This window comes from Anomaloglossus baeobatrachus, chromosome 4 (genome assembly GCF_048569485.1).
Source record: "Anomaloglossus baeobatrachus isolate aAnoBae1 chromosome 4, aAnoBae1.hap1, whole genome shotgun sequence".
NCBI classification, from domain to species: Eukaryota; Metazoa; Chordata; class Amphibia; order Anura; family Aromobatidae; genus Anomaloglossus; species Anomaloglossus baeobatrachus.
The window spans coordinates 133,793,046-133,807,055 of record NC_134356.1 but is presented as its reverse complement, the minus strand read 5'-3'; the positions used below and the strand labels follow the sequence as shown (position 1 = coordinate 133,807,055).

Below are 14,010 nucleotides of genomic sequence, written 5' to 3'. Positions count from 1 at the left end.
TCTACTCCATAGAAGTAGCCGTCTCTCTCTCTACTCCATAGAAGTAGCCGTCTCTCTCTCTACTCCATAGAAGTAGCCGTCTCTCTCTCTACTCCATAGAAGTAGCCGTCTCTCTCTCTACTCCATAGAAGTAGCCGTCTCTCTCTCTACTCCATAGAAGTAGCCGTCTCTCTCTCTACTCCATAGAAGTAGCCGTCTCTCTCTGTACTCCATAGAAGTAGCCGTCTCTCTCTCTGTACTCCATAGAAGTAGCCGTCTCTCTCTGTACTCCATAGAAGTAGCCGTCTCTCTCTGTACTCCATAGAAGTAGCCGTCTCTCTCTGTACTCCATAGAAGTAGCCGTCTCTCTCTGTACTCCATAGAAGTAGCCGTCTCTCTCTGTACTCCATAGAAGTAGCCGTCTCTCTCTGTACTCCATAGAAGTAGCCGTCTCTCTCTGTACTCCATAGAAGTAGCCGTCTCTCTCTGTACTCCATAGAAGTAGCCGTCTCTCTCTGTACTCCATAGAAGTAGCCGTCTCTCTCTCTACTCCATAGAAGTAGCCGTCTCTCTCTCTACTCCATAGAAGTAGCCGTCTCTCTCTCTACTCCATAGAAGTAGCCGTCTCTCTCTCTACTCCATAGAAGTAGCCGTCTCTCTCTCTACTCCATAGAAGTAGCCGTCTCTCTCTGTACTCCATAGAAGTACAGAAAGAGATTGATGTAGCAATGGAGTACAGAAAGAGACGGCTACTTCTATGGAGTACAGAAAGAGACGGCTACTTCTATGAAGTAGCCGTCTCTCTCTGTACTCCATAGAAGTAGCCGTCTCTCTCTCTGTACTCCATAGAAGTAGCCGTCTCTCTCTCTGTACTCCATAGAAGTAGCCGTCTCTCTCTGTACTCCATAGAAGTAGCCGTCTCTCTCTGTACTCCATAGAAGTAGCCGTCTCTCTCTGTACTCCATAGAAGTAGCCGTCTCTCTCTACTCCATAGAAGTAGCCGTCTCTCTCTCTGTACTCCATAGAAGTAGCCGTCTCTCTCTCTGTACTCCATAGAAGTAGCCGTCTCTCTCTCTGTACTCCATAGAAGTAGCCGTCTCTCTCTGTACTCCATAGAAGTACAGAAAGAGATTGATGTAGCAATGGAGTACAGAAAGAGACGGCTACTTCTATGGAGTACAGAAAGACGGCTACTTCTATGGAGTACAGAAAGAGACGGATACTTCTATGAAGTAGCCGTCTCTTTCTGTACTCCATTAATGTAGTCGTCTTTCTGTACTCCATTGATGTAGCCGTCTTTCTGTACTCCATTGATGTAGCCGTCTTTCTGCACTCCATTGATGTAGCCGTCTCTCTCTGTACTCCATAGAAGTAGCCGTCTCTATCTACTCCATAGAAGTAGCCGTCTCTCTCTACTCCATAGAAGTAGCCGTCTCTCTCTGTACTCCATAGAAGTAGCCGTCTCTCTCTGTACTCCATAGAAGTAGCCGTCTCTCTCTCTACTCCATAGAAGTAGCCGTCTCTCTCTACTCCATAGAAGTAGCCGTCTCTCTCTGTACTCCATAGAAGTAGCCGTCTCTCTCTCTGTACTCCATAGAAGTAGCCGTCTCTCTCTCTGTACTCCATAGAAGTAGCCGTCTCTCTCTGTACTCCATAGAAGTAGCAGTCTCTCTCTCTGTACTCCATAGAAGTAGCCGTCTCTCTCTGTACTCCATAGAAGTAGCCGTCTCTCTCTGTACTCCATAGAAGTAGCCGTCTCTCTCTGTACTCCATAGAAGTAGCCGTCTCTCTCTCTGTACTCCATAGAAGTAGCCGTCTCTCTCTCTGTACTCCATAGAAGTAGCCGTCTCTCTCTCTGTACTCCACAGAAGTAGCCGTCTCTCTCTCTGTACTCCACAGAAGTAGCCGTCTCTCTCTCTGTACTCCATAGAAGTAGCCGTCTCTCTCTCTGTACTCCATAGAAGTAGCCGTCTCTCTCTATGTACTCCATAGAAGTAGCCGTCTCTCTCTCTGTACTCCATAGAAGTAGCCGTCTCTCTCTGTACTCCATAGAAGTAGCCGTCTCTCTCTCTACTCCATAGAAGTAGCCGTCTCTCTCTCTACTCCATAGAAGTAGCCGTCTCTCTCTCTACTCCATAGAAGTAGCCGTCTCTCTCTCTACTCCATAGAAGTAGCCGTCTCTCTCTCTACTCCATAGAAGTAGCCGTCTCTCTCTGTACTCCATAGAAGTAGCCGTCTCTCTCTGTACTCCATAGAAGTAGCCGTCTCTCTCTGTACTCCATAGAAGTAGCCGTCTCTCTCTGTACTCCATAGAAGTAGCCGTCTCTCTCTGTACTCCATAGAAGTAGCCGTCTCTCTCTACTCCATAGAAGTAGCCGTCTCTCTCTCTACTCCATAGAAGTAGCCGTCTCTCTCTCTACTCCATAGAAGTAGCCGTCTCTCTCTCTACTCCATAGAAGTAGCCGTCTCTCTCTCTACTCCATAGAAGTAGCCGTCTCTCTCTCTACTCCATAGAAGTAGCCGTCTCTCTCTCTCTACTCCATAGAAGTAGCCGTCTCTCTCTCTACTCCATAGAAGTAGCCGTCTCTCTCTGTACTCCATAGAAGTAGCCGTCTCTCTCTGTACTCCATAGAAGTAGCCGTCTCTCTCTGTACTCCATAGAAGTAGCCGTCTCTCTCTCTGTACTCCATAGAAGTAGCCGTCTCTCTCTCTGTACTCCATAGAAGTAGCCGTCTCTCTCTCTACTCCATAGAAGTAGCCGTCTCTCTCTCTACTCCATAGAAGTAGCCGTCTCTCTCTACTCCATAGAAGTAGCCGTCTCTCTCTACTCCATAGAAGTAGCCGTCTCTCTCTGTACTCCATAGAAGTAGCCGTCTCTCTCTACTCCATAGAAGTAGCCGTCTCTCTCTACTCCATAGAAGTAGCCGTCTCTCTCTCTGTACTCCATAGAAGTAGCCGTCTCTCTCTCTGTACTCCATAGAAGTAGCCGTCTCTCTCTCTGTACTCCATAGAAGTAGCCGTCTCTCTCTCTGTACTCCATAGAAGTAGCAGTCTCTCTCTCTGTACTCCATAGAAGTAGCAGTCTCTCTCTGTACTCCATAGAAGTAGCCGTCTCTCTCTCTACTCCATAGAAGTAGCCGTCTCTCTCTGTACTCCATAGAAGTAGCCGTCTCTCTCTCTACTCCATAGAAGTAGCCGTCTCTCTCTGTACTCCATAGAAGTAGCCGTCTCTCTCTCTACTCCATAGAAGTAGCCGTCTCTCTCTGTACTCCATAGAAGTAGCCGTCTCTCTCTCTACTCCATAGAAGTAGCCGTCTCTCTCTCTACTCCATAGAAGTAGCCGTCTCTCTCTCTACTCCATAGAAGTAGCCGTCTCTCTCTCTACTCCATAGAAGTAGCCGTCTCTCTCTCTACTCCATAGAAGTAGCCGTCTCTCTCTGTACTCCATAGAAGTAGCCGTCTCTCTCTCTACTCCATAGAAGTAGCAGTCTCTCTCTCTACTCCATAGAAGTAGCCGTCTCTCTCTGTACTCCATAGAAGTAGCCGTCTCTCTCTGTACTCCATAGAAGTAGCCGTCTCTCTCTCTACTCCATAGAAGTAGCCGTCTCTCTCTCTACTCCATAGAAGTAGCCGTCTCTCTCTCTACTCCATAGAAGTAGCCGTCTCTCTCTCTACTCCATAGAAGTAGCCGTCTCTCTCTGTACTCCATAGAAGTAGCCGTCTCTCTCTGTACTCCATAGAAGTAGCCGTCTCTCTCTGTACTCCATAGAAGTAGCCGTCTCTCTCTGTACTCCATAGAAGTAGCCGTCTCTCTCTGTACTCCATAGAAGTAGCCGTCTCTCTCTGTACTCCATAGAAGTAGCAGTCTCTCTCTCTACTCCATAGAAGTAGCCGTCTCTCTCTCTACTCCATAGAAGTAGCCGTCTCTCTCTGTACTCCATAGAAGTAGCCGTCTCTCTACTCCATAGAAGTAGCCGTCTCTCTCTCTACTCCATAGAAGTAGCCGTCTCTCTCTCTACTCCATAGAAGTAGCCGTCTCTCTCTCTACTCCATAGAAGTAGCCGTCTCTCTCTCTGTACTCCATAGAAGTAGCCGTCTCTCTCTGTACTCCATAGAAGTAGCCGTCTCTCTCTGTACTCCATAGAAGTAGCCGTCTCTCTCTGTACTCCATAGAAGTAGCCGTCTCTCTCTCTACTCCATAGAAGTACAGAAAGAGATTGATGTAGCAATGGAGTACAGAAAGAGACGGCTACTTCTATGGAGTACAGAAAGAGACGGCTACTTCTATGAAGTAGCCGTCTCTCTCTCTGTACTCCATAGAATTAGCCGTCTCTCTCTCTGTACTCCATAGAAGTAGCCGTCTCTCTCTACTCCATAGAAGTAGCCGTCTCTCTCTGTACTCCATAGAAGTAGCCGTCTCTCTCTGTACTCCATAGAAGTAGCCGTCTCTCTCTGTACTCCATAGAAGTAGCCGTCTCTCTCTCTGTACTCCATAGAAGTAGCCGTCTCTCTCTCTGTACTCCATAGAAGTAGCCGTCTCTCTCTGTACTCCATAGAAGTAGCCGTCTCTCTCTACTCCATAGAAGTACAGAAAGAGATTGATGTAGCAATGGAGTACAGAAAGAGACGGCTACTTCTATGGAGTACAGAAAGAGACGGCTACTTCTATGGAGTACAGAAAGAGACGGATACTTCTATGAAGTAGCCGTCTCTTTCTGTACTCCATTGATGTAGTCGTCTTTCTGTACTCCATTGATGTAGCCGGCTCTCTCTGTACTCCATTGATGTAGCCGTCTTTCTGTACTCCATTGATGTAGCCGTCTTTCTGCACTCCATTGATGTAGCCGTCTCTCTCTGTACTCCATAGAAGTAGCCGTCTCTCTCTGTACTCCATAGAAGTAGCCGTCTCTCTCTACTCCATAGAAGTAGCCGTCTCTCTCTCTGTACTCCATAGAAGTAGCCGTCTCTCTCTCTGTACTCCATAGAAGTAGCCGTCTCTCTCTCTGTACTCCATAGAAGTAGCCGTCTCTCTCTCTGTACTCCATAGAAGTAGCCGTCTCTCTCTGTACTCCATAGAAGTAGCCGTCTCTCTCTGTACTCCATAGAAGTAGCCGTCTCTCTCTGTACTCCATAGAAGTAGCCGTCTCTCTCTGTACTCCATAGAAGTAGCCGTCTCTCTCTCTACTCCATAGAAGTAGCCGTCTCTCTCTCTGTACTCCATAGAAGTAGCCGTCTCTCTCTCTGTACTCCATAGAAGTAGCCGTCTCTCTCTCTGTACTCCATAGAAGTAGCCGTCTCTCTCTCTGTACTCCATAGAAGTAGCCGTCTCTCTCTCTGTACTCCTTAGAAGTAGCCGTCTCTCTCTCTGTACTCCATAGAAGTAGCCGTCTCTCTCTCTGTACTCCATAGAAGTAGCCGTCTCTCTCTCTGTACTCCATAGAAGTAGCCGTCTCTCTCTCTGTACTCCATAGAAGTAGCCGTCTCTCTCTCTGTACTCCATAGAAGTAGCCGTCTCTCTCTCTGTACTCCATAGAAGTAGCCGTCTCTCTCTCTGTACTCCATAGAAGTAGCCGTCTCTCTCTCTACTCCATAGAAGTAGCCGTCTCTCTCTCTACTCCATAGAAGTAGCCGTCTCTCTCTCTACTCCATAGAAGTAGCCGTCTCTCTCTCTACTCCATAGAAGTAGCCGTCTCTCTCTCTACTCCATAGAAGTAGCCGTCTCTCTCTCTACTCCATAGAAGTAGCCGTCTCTCTCTCTACTCCATAGAAGTAGCCGTCTCTCTCTCTACTCCATAGAAGTAGCCGTCTCTCTCTCTACTCCATAGAAGTAGCCGTCTCTCTCTGTACTCCATAGAAGTAGCCGTCTCTCTCTGTACTCCATAGAAGTAGCCGTCTCTCTCTGTACTCCATAGAAGTAGCCGTCTCTCTCTCTACTCCATAGAAGTAGCCGTCTCTCTCTCTACTCCATAGAAGTAGCCGTCTCTCTCTCTACTCCATAGAAGTAGCCGTCTCTCTCTCTACTCCATAGAAGTAGCCGTCTCTCTCTCTACTCCATAGAAGTAGCCGTCTCTCTCTCTGTACTCCATAGAAGTAGCCGTCTCTCTCTCTGTACTCCATAGAAGTAGCCGTCTCTCTCTCTGTACTCCATAGAAGTAGCCGTCTCTCTCTCTGTACTCCATAGAAGTAGCCGTCTCTCTCTGTACTCCATAGAAGTAGCCGTCTCTCTCTGTACTCCATAGAAGTAGCCGTCTCTCTCTGTACTCCATAGAAGTAGCCGTCTCTCTCTCTACTCCATAGAAGTAGCCGTCTCTCTCTCTACTCCATAGAAGTAGCCGTCTCTCTCTCTACTCCATAGAAGTAGCCGTCTCTCTCTCTACTCCATAGAAGTAGCCGTCTCTCTCTCTACTCCATAGAAGTAGCCGTCTCTCTCTGTACTCCATAGAAGTAGCCGTCTCTCTCTCTACTCCATAGAAGTAGCCGTCTCTCTCTCTACTCCATAGAAGTAGCCGTCTCTCTCTGTACTCCATAGAAGTAGCCGTCTCTCTCTGTACTCCATAGAAGTAGCCGTCTCTCTCTGTACTCCATAGAAGTAGCCGTCTCTCTCTGTACTCCATAGAAGTAGCCGTCTCTCTCTGTACTCCATAGAAGTAGCCGTCTCTCTCTACTCCATAGAAGTAGCCGTCTCTCTCTCTACTCCATAGAAGTAGCCGTCTCTCTCTACTCCATAGAAGTAGCCGTCTCTCTCTGTACTCCATAGAAGTAGCCGTCTCTCTCTGTACTCCATAGAAGTAGCCGTCTCTCTCTGTACTCCATAGAAGTAGCCGTCTCTCTCTGTACTCCATAGAAGTAGCCGTCTCTCTCTACTCCATAGAAGTAGCCGTCTCTCTCTGTACTCCATAGAAGTAGCCGTCTCTCTCTCTGTACTCCATAGAAGTAGCCGTCTCTCTCTGTACTCCATAGAAGTAGCCGTCTCTCTCTGTACTCCATAGAAGTAGCCGTCTCTCTCTACTCCATAGAAGTAGCCGTCTCTCTCTACTCCATAGAAGTAGCCGTCTCTCTCTCTGTACTCCATAGAAGTAGCCGTCTCTCTCTGTACTCCATAGAAGTAGCCGTCTCTCTCTACTCCATAGAAGTAGCCGTCTCTCTCTGTACTCCATAGAAGTAGCCGTCTCTCTCTACTCCATAGAAGTAGCCGTCTCTCTCTACTCCATAGAAGTAGCCGTCTCTCTCTCTGTACTCCATAGAAGTAGCCGTCTCTCTCTCTGTACTCCATAGAAGTAGCCGTCTCTCTCTCTGTACTCCATAGAAGTAGCAGTCTCTCTCTCTGTACTCCATAGAAGTAGCCGTCTCTCTGTACTCCATAGAAGTAGCCGTCTCTCTCTCTGTACTCCATAGAAGTAGCCGTCTCTCTCTCTGTACTCCATAGAAGTAGCCGTCTCTCTCTGTACTCCATAGAAGTAGCCGTCTCTTTCTGTACTCCATAGAAGTAGCCGTCTCTCTCTGTACTCCATAGAAGTAGCCGTCTCTCTCTGTACTCCATAGAAGTAGCCGTCTCTCTCTGTACTCCATAGAAGTAGCCGTCTCTCTCTGTACTCCATAGAAGTAGCCGTCTCTCTCTGTACTCCATAGAAGTAGCAGTGTGTCTTTATCCTGTTTTTTTGCTGTAAATTGTAGGTTGAGACTATGCCCGCCATCTGGGACCCTGCAGCGCCAGAGTACAGTGAACGACACATTAAAGAACGTTGCTGGACAGCAATTTGCCGGCAGTTGTTTCCTATTTGGGATGAGTCTGATGGTAGAGTCAAACAGCAAATTGGTAGGTTTAAACTAATATTTTTAAATTTCTGGTTTTCATTGTATTAAAAGTTTGACTGCTTTTGTTTTTCGATACTGAATAATTATTTGCCCATATTTCTTTTACAGATACTGAAGTACGTACACGCTGGCGTTCTGTCCGTGACCGGTTCAACAGACTGATTTCGACAGGAAACCAAAGTGGATCTTCCCCACAAAGATCAAAATTTCGCCATCATGACTTGATGCAGTTTACGTTGACGAGCCGAACCCTGCGACCGTAAGTTACCAAGTTTTCTAAGTTACTAATTTTTAAAAATGTAATGTTAAAAAAAAATAAAATAAAATTTATAAAATTTATTTCCTCTATTTACAGGACTGAAGGAAATATAACGCCATCTAACCAAAGTATGGCTACTGAGACTGCCTCTCTATCTAATGCTGCAACAGGGGAGTCTTCTATTGGCAGCTTCAACTCCGCTGATTCTATGGAGGCTGACGATAGTCATTCTATGGAGGCTGCTGTACCATCAATTTCTGTATGTTCTCTATCCGGCTCTTCTGCCAGTGGCTTGTCCGTCCCTTCAGCTGCTGAAGTGGCTGGTCCTTCAGCTGTATCATCATCTCGGCGACCTCCACAAAGAAAGAGAAAGGCCCAGCAAGGTCAGCAGGCTAATTTGGATGCTGACTGTCAAGTTCTAACAAATCATGCATACAATATTATGCATAGTGCCTCAGAGGATATCTTTGACCATTTTGGGTCTAGTATCGCCGGTCGAGTAAGAGCCCTTCCAAAAGCAAAAGCAGTCTGCCTTCATGACAGTATGTTGTGCATTATTGGAAGATTTTGAGGCAGATCAGCCTCATCCTACCGGAAGTGAGCTAGTAAACCAGGTGTTCATTGCCTTCCAGAAGAAAAGCCAGTCTCAGTACCCACCTCAGGCTCAGTACCCGCCTCAGGCTCAGTACCCGCCTCAGGCGCAGTACCCGCCTCAGGCGCAGTACCCGCCTCAGGCGCAAGTTCCGCCTCAGGCGCAAGTTCCGCCTCAGGCGCAAGTTCCACCTCAGGCTCAGTACCCGCCTCAGGCGCAAGTTCCACCTCAGGCTCAGTACCCGCCTCAGGCGCAAGTTCCACCTCAGGCTCAGTACCCGCCTCAGGCGCAAGTTACACCACAGGTGCAAGTTCCACCACAGGTGCAAGTTCCACCACAGGCGCAAGTTCCACCACAGGCGCAAGTTCCACCACAGGCGCAAGTTCCATCTAAGCTGCAATATCCACCTCACCCGCAATACCAACCACAGCCATTACCTGTGTTGCACGGTTCTTTGACCCAACCAAATTCTACTCCCCCTGCCACCATCCAATTGTATGGTCCTGTTGCAAGTTCTCATTTTCCAACACAGGCCAAAAACCTGGAAGGGGCACAAGGTTCACCAAACCCCAGCCAAACTCCACATCCAGTGACTGATCTGTCAGAAACTGTTGACAGTGGCTACTATGTGCCTGATCTTTATCATTTATAGTTATTTTTTTTTTTTTTTTTATTTATTTCACCCAAAGTAAAAAAAATAAACAAATGTCAATTTAATTGTTACCTAAACTGTTTATTTTGGAAATTTTGTAACAATAAAAGTTCTTTTTCTAACATGTGTTTGTCTTGTTTGTTTTACACATCGTTAAAAATGTACAAACATAAGATGAATATGAATTTTATTCTATTGCATTTTTCACAAATAATGCAAATGTCTTACTTTGAAATGGAAGTGCAGATAAAACATCAACATTTAACATATATTGTTTATCACACTCCACAAACATGGCTCGGACTTTTTTACTGTTTCTGTTTTCTCTAAATTTCAAAATGTTTTTTTTTTCTTCTTTGTTCTCCCATCTGCTCGATTCTTCACTGCTGATTAGGCTGCACCTCACCGACACAAGAGTATTGCCAGTGCACGGCACCTTCAGGAGTCATGAAATAGTCAGCAAAGGTCTCTCTCACCCAAACACCACAGTTTGTCGGACGTCCAGAAGAGGGATTCCTCAGTGGCAGCAATAAAGGCTGTTGTGTTTCCTCAATTACCTCGGAGCTGTACTCACGAGTGTAGTTGTGGAGCACACAACATGCCTTTATTACTGTATCAATGGTGTCCGGTTTTAACTGTATGGGTGTGTGGAAGATCCTCCACTGACTAGCCATGATTCCAAAGGTGCACTCCACATATCTGCGTGCACGACTCAGCCTATAATTAAAAATCCTCCGCCGGGCATTCAGTCCCCTCCGTGGGTATGGGCGCAGCAGGTTTGACAATAAAGGAAAGGCCTCGTCCGATACCATCACAAAGGGGACTGGATGTGTGGAACCCGGCAAAGGTCGTGGGGCTGGGAGCGTTCCACAATCTTGCAGAATTTGCTGTCCAATCTGTGATGTTCGCAACACCCGAGAATCTCCTGTACTGCCATAAGCACCCACGTCGATGGCAGCAAATTTGGAATGCGCATCAGCCACCGCCATGAGGACCACCGAAAAATACTTTTTATAATTAAAAAAGCGTGATCCTGATCGTGGAGGCTGTTGCACCCTTATATGTTTGCCATCAACGGCACCTATGCAGTTAGGAAAGTTGGCTACAGTCTGAAAGCCTGCTGCAACCTGCAGCCAAGTCTCCTCGGTTGGGGAGGGCATCACAATGGGCTGCAACTTCTGCCAGATCACGGTGCATGTGCACCTCACAATTTTGGAGATGGTGGTTTTACCAACACGAAACTGGAGATGCAGGGATGCATAGCTCTCTCCTGTGGCCAAAACCCTGAAAAATAAAAGGGAAACATCAGAAACCAAGCCAAAAAAACAACTTCTACATATGACAATATAATTGCGGATGTCAGTGTGGGTACGCATAACATATCTCCTGCAGTAGAAGATTGAACAACCCGTCAGATAATACATTATGAATTGACCAGTGAACAGTGTCTGAATAAAATTGCAATGGAGTATATAAACGCTACACTCAAGGTGAGGTGATTTTTGCGCCAGCCTGTGTTGCTTTCAGTGATCCATTTTGGTAAAATGCAAATCATAACATATTTGACTAGCTATTGTGACCAACAAACCCACACAATGTAAAAAAAAATTACTTACCGCAAGGTGAGGAGCAGTCTTTCCTCAGCAGAAATTGACTTGTGCATGTTTGTGTTCATGTAGTTGAGCTCAGGAGCCAGTATAGAGAGCAGTCTATCAAAGGCTTGTATTGGCATTCGACAAAATGACACAAATTTTTCTGGATACCTTTAAAAAAAAATAAAAATTTTTACTTTTCAACACTCAATGCCAAATATTAAAACATTGAGCTACATATTATGGAAAATGACAATGCTATGGGATTGTAGAACAATGGTGCAAAAATTGACTAAAGCCCTGTGCCCACACAGTGTACTTTGGAGGCTTATTTACCTAAACTCTAAGGGGCCCTTTAAACACTACAACATCTCAAGCCGATGCCGTGCGCGATAGTCCACGCCCCCATAGCAGCTGCGATATCAGCCGTAGCGAGCATTATCGGTACGCCAGCTTCACATGCACTCACCAGCCCTGCAACCCCGCTTCCTTAGGGCTGCTTTTCACTTGCGAGTTTCTCGCAGTAGAACAATGCGAGAAAATCTCGCATTTGAATCGGACACATGTTCATGTTCACCCGAGTTCATTTTGATCGTGCGGCTCTGTGTGTCTGCTGACATTCAGCTCTGCTACATGGCTGTCTGTGGATGCTGTCATCTGCCATTCAGCTCTGCTACATGGCTGTCTGTGGATGCTGTCATCTGCCATTCAGCTCTGCTACATGGCTGTCTGTGGATGCTGTCAGCGGCCATGTAGCAGAGCTGAATGGCAGATGACAGCCGTTAAAAGAAAAAAAAAAGAAGGATCACACACGCATTGCACAAGCACTTCAATCTTGAGAAAAATCTCAGGATCGCAGGGCAGTTGCATTGCACTCTGACCTAACGTGAACTCAAATCAGCCGAGTTTTTTTCAGCCAACTCGGACCGATTTTACTCGCATAGATGTGTTTCCAGCCTTATTAAGGAAGGGACGCAGGTAGGAGATGTTCCTCGCTACATGGAAAATGTATTATCATGCATTCAATTCAAGAAACCACATTAAAAAAAAAACCCATGATAACGATAGAGGGATAGATCGATGGACTCATCAATGGATAGATAATGAATACATAGAGTCCCTGTGAGAACACACTGCAGTTCTCTTGAGCGCTAATGTCATGTAATGACATCACTTCCCTGCAAAACGCAGGCAGCGTCACTAAAACACAAAATACTGCGGGAATAACAGGAAAACGCAGTGAAAAAGACTCAATTAGCTGCCTGCGTTATATTCACCGCGTGATTTAACGATTACAGTCAATGGAGTGAAATCCTGCAGCTACCTGCGGTAAAGAATTGACATGCAATTGTTTTTGCTGTGGGAATCCCGCAGCAAAACATGCAGCTGTCATATTCTGCCAAGTGCGCACAGCTTTTTCTTTTCCCCCTCGGATTTTCCGGTAAATCACTGATGAGATGTTATGAACTTTGATGAAACATGCTGCTAATCTGGGTGAAATTCCGTCTAGTACGCACAAGGCCCGAAGCAAAATCTGCATGGCCATTGTGAACCCAGCAAAGTCCATGATAATTCAGAAGTGCTCTGCGTGGGCAGTGGACCTTTTATAAATGTATACTATGTGTCCTTTGTGTTTAAGAACTTGGGGCGTCTGTAGGCATCACACTGATATCTCACTAAACCCCCTAAAAAAAAAATTTGAAGAAGCTATTTTGATACAAATTTGCAACCTTAGAAATTTTTTGGCCATTACGGTCAACCATATGTTAAATATCCTGCTTATACATTAAAGTTAAATACATTGCACAAATAAAGCCCTCCTACGGCAACATACAGACAAAAGGAACCAAATAAAAAAAAAAACACACTAAAAAAAGAGGGAAACAGAAATCAAGTGTGGGACAAACATATAAAATTTGGGTTTACACACATAATATCATAGAACTTACCTTCTTAAATCACGGTACAGCACATTAAAATGACCCTTTTCATCCCGTCCTAGCAAAAGTGGGTGTACCCACATTTTCTTGGCACGTTCCTAGAACATAAATTCAATAATGAATAACCTAACCCAAAAGAGAAAAGTATATATAGCCTTTATTTGTAGCAAAAGCTTACCCTTTGTCTGCGAAGGCGCAACAAGTTGAGTACTGTAGTTATGAACAAAAAATTACGTTTGGCCTTGGGCAAGCGGATTGCACTTCCATGGCTGGGCATGTTGCTGTCCGTCCACACAGTATGATGCCAAAATGGAGAATGAAGAAGAATAGACTGAACAAGGAAATGACATCACTTTTTTTTTTTTTTCTTCAACAAACTTTAATGGCATTGTTCAATGATAAAAAAAACGCAGAAAAACGCAGTGAGCAAAAACGCAGCAAAACGCAGCCAAAAACGCACCAAAACGCGGTAAAAACGCTGCGTTTCTGTGCGTTTTTAGCGCTAAAAAACGCACAGTAACGCAGCGTCAAAAAAACGCACTGTGTGCACATTATTCTGCTCTGTTATCTTCTTGTCAGGTCTGGGCTCTTTAGGTCCAGTCACACTAAGGCTGGAAACACATCTATGCGAGTAAAATCGGTCCGACTGGGCTGAAAAAAACTCGGCTGAATTTAGTTCACGTTAGGTGCGAGTGCAACGCAAGTGCGATGCTTTTTGCTCGCGTGTGTGTTGCGATTGCGATGCTAGTTTCATGCAACATCTTAATTAGATAAAAGCTATTACACATGTGTCATTTAATTAACCTATGGGAATGTGCTGTCACATTCATCTAATGAGCAAAGTTACTGCCACACTCGCAAATGTGAACGCTGGTGCGCGTGTGTGATGCTACTTTTAATCCCCTTCCATAGGAAATCATTGGGACAAATGGTGCGAGAAACTCGCAAAAAAGCAGCATGCTGCGATTTTTTTTCTCGGTCCGATTTGGACTGAGAAAAAAAATCGCAGATGAGAGCTGAATCATTGACTAACATGTGTTCGATTCCAATGTTTTTCTCGCATTGCTCTACTGCGAGAAACTCTCAAGTGAGAAGCAGCCCTAAGCAACTTACCAGCGATCCCAACAACGATAGGGATCGCTGGTAAGTTGCTAGGAGGTTGCTGGTGAGATGTCACACTG

General features: G+C 45.7%; 2 long non-coding RNA genes across 2 annotated transcripts; one reads left to right on the top strand and one right to left on the bottom strand.

The window, feature by feature from the left end:
• The first annotated feature begins 7,728 nt into the window (after positions 1–7,728).
• LOC142301306 (uncharacterized) lies at positions 7,729–8,202 on the top strand. The gene is made up of 3 exons (XR_012752751.1): positions 7,729–7,795; positions 7,903–8,053; positions 8,150–8,202. It is a non-coding gene; the product is annotated as an uncharacterized LOC142301306 (long non-coding RNA).
• A 2,764-nt stretch (positions 8,203–10,966) lies between these two features.
• LOC142301305 (uncharacterized) lies at positions 10,967–13,138 on the bottom strand. Its single transcript, XR_012752750.1, has 3 exons — positions 13,008–13,138; positions 12,839–12,927; positions 10,967–11,060 (listed from the first exon to the last, which is right to left on the bottom strand). It is a non-coding gene; the product is annotated as an uncharacterized LOC142301305 (long non-coding RNA).
• Positions 13,139–14,010: the final 872 nt, after the last annotated feature.